The sequence below is a fragment of the Ascaphus truei genome, chromosome 4 (genome assembly GCF_040206685.1).
Source record: "Ascaphus truei isolate aAscTru1 chromosome 4, aAscTru1.hap1, whole genome shotgun sequence".
Lineage (NCBI taxonomy): Eukaryota > Metazoa > Chordata > Amphibia > Anura > Ascaphidae > Ascaphus > Ascaphus truei.
Genome location: NC_134486.1, coordinates 53,724,551 through 53,727,863, shown reverse-complemented (window position 1 = coordinate 53,727,863; position 3,313 = coordinate 53,724,551).

Below are 3,313 nucleotides of genomic sequence, written 5' to 3'. Positions count from 1 at the left end.
TATATGTTTGCGTGTGCGCATGTTTATGTGTGCGTGTGCGCATGTTTGTGTGCGTGTGCGCATGTATATGTGCGTGTACGCATGTATACGTGTGTGCATGTTTGTGTGTGTATATATGTGCGTTTGCGCATGTTTATGTGCGCATGTATACGTGTGTGCATGTTTATGTGTACGTGTGTGCATGTTTATGTGTGCGTGTGCGCATGTTTGTGTGCGTGTGCGCATGTATGTGTGCGTGAGCGCATGTATGTGTGTATGTGTGCGTGTGCGCATGTATACGTGTGTGCATGTATGTGTGCGTGTGCACGTGTATGTGTGCGCGTGCGCATGTATATGCGTGCGTGTGCATATATATCTATATCATACAAACACTCACAAAGGGGGTAAGCGCGGCCCTCCTAACCCAGCCGCCAAAGCTCCCTTACCCCCTCGCCGCTCCCTCCCCCCCCCCCCGCCCGCTCCCTTACCCCCCCGCCTGCTCCCTTACCCCCCCCCCGCCCGCTCCCTTACCCCCCCGGCCGCCAACTCCCCAGCCGCTGGGGGGCCAAGCAGCCTCGGATCTGCGCCAGTCCCACTCTCCACCACCTCTCACTCCCGTTGTGTGTGTGTGTGTGTGTGTGTGTGTAGGGACATTTTACTCCTGCCAACAATTTGTGCCTCACTTTCACCCCACCCTACCCCTGCCCTTCACCCCCCCTACCCCTGCCCTTCACCACCCCTGCCCTTCACCCCCCTCTACCCCTGCCCTTCACCCCCCCTACCCCTGACCTTCACCCACCCCTACCCTTCACCCACCCCTACCCCTGCCCTTCACCCCCCCTACCCCTGCCCTTCACCCCCCCCACGCCTGCCCTTTGACTGACGCACGCACACACCCTGACTGACGCACTCACACACCCTGACTGACGCACACACCCTGACTGACGCATGCACACACCCTGACTGACGCACGCACACACCCTGACTGACGCACGCACACACACCCTGACTGGCGCACGCACACAAACCCTGACTGGCGCACGCACACAAACCCTGACTGGCGCACGCACACAAACCCTGACAGCCACACGTACACACACTGACAGCCGCACGCACACACCCTGACTGACGCACGCACACACCCTGACTGACGCACGCACACACCCTGACTGACGCACGCACACACACTGACGCACGCACACACTGACTGACTGACGCACGCACACACACACACTGACTGATTGACGCACTGACTGACACACACACATACATACTGACGCACGCACACAACCCCTCACAGCCGCATGCACACAACCCCTCACAGCCACACGCACACATACACAGACTGACGCGCGCACACACACACACACATACACACACTGACTGCTGCACACACACCCACTGACTGCTGCACACACACACACTGACTGCTGCACACACACACACACACACACACTGATACACACACACACACTGACACAAACAAACACACACACACACTGACACACACACACACACACTGACACACACACACACTGACTGACACACGCGCGCACCCCCCCCACACCCACGCGCGCACACACACAGACTGACGCGCGCGCACACACACAATGAATGGTACACACACACACACATACACTGACACACACACACACACTGACACTGACACACACTGACACTGACACACACACACACACACACACTGACACACACACACACACACACACACTGACACACACTGACTGACACACACACACACACTGACTGACACACACACACTTACTGACGCGCGCGCGCACACCCCCACACCCACACACTGACTGAATGACTGACTGACTGCCGCACGCACACACTGACTGACTGAGGCACACACACACGCACACACTGACTGTGTGTGTGTGTGTGTGCGTCAGTCAGTCTGTGTGTGTGTTTGTGTTTCTGCGTCAGACTCACTGACGCGCGCGCACACACACTGACTGACTGACGCACACACAATGACTGACGCACACACACTGCATGAAGCTGTAAAGGAGGGAGGGGGGGAACTGGATTGATGTGAATGGGGGACAAACAGAGAGAGGGGGAGGGGTGAGGAGAGAGAGAGGAGCGGGAACATTACATCCCGGGCAACGCCGGGTCTCTCAGCTAGTATAAAATAAACGTAAAGAGAGGGTGCATACCATTCAATGATGGATACAAAAAAAGGAACAACAGGACAGTCACTCTTATACTCCCAGAAAGTGAATATATATATCATTTACGTGAATCACTATCCGTATTTGAAGTGTGTGTGTATATAAATATATATATATACATACAAATGAGCATACAGTAATATTTCCATTTGCTATTTGCCTTGCTATGGAGGGTTTTTGTCACTTTTTTACTCACATAACTTCACATATACATACATATATAATATATAATATATATATATAATATATATATATATATATATATATATATATATATGCAGTGGAAGTGTATTGTGTGTATTTACCTACACACTCACTCCACATTTCAGTAACATACATATACATCTAAATAATATTCACATATACACGTTTGCTATAAATGGAATTATTACAATTTTACATTATATACACGTGCAATGAATGGAATAAACACTGTAATAAGTTTGAAATCGCCTATCCGAGCTGCTATGCATGGCTGATCCCTTTTCTCCAGCTTCCTTGAATGTACTACTGTATGAGGAAGATCATGTGACCAGATGCTAGTGCACGTTTAGAGAGAGGGAGGGCAGTGCTGACAAAGGGGTGTGCCTGGGTTTGTGACAGGCCATGAAGGGGCAGTGCCTTAGCAAATGCTTGTTAAAATAGAATACAAGAAAATTGGTCTTTCAAAGTTGTTTTTTTAAAAACAGAAAATGCTAAAAGTATTATTTCTTACTACAGAACTGATTTATTAAAAAAAACACACATGCAGGATATAGACTGAACTGCAGCTTTAAGCTACTGTATACAAATGTGTGTATGATATAAATTCAAATCAGATATATTGAGAATATACATTTGTAAAAGATGATTTAAAGGGAACGAGTGAGAGAGTTTGGGTTCAGGTCAAGACATTTCCCCCCTCTCTTTCCACTGTTATTATTGTAATAGTTTAGGAAAAATGTCCACCTATCATTAAATTCATATAAATAATTTTTCAAAATCGAAATACATTCTTCTAGTGTAGACAACATTTCCAAATTGGAAAGGCTGTTTCTTTAGTTATTAAACTTTAGTGTAATATTTGCTTTCCAGTTGTGAAAAAAAGAAAGAAAAGCGTTTATTAATTAACAATGGTGGAACGCTACCCCATACCCTAA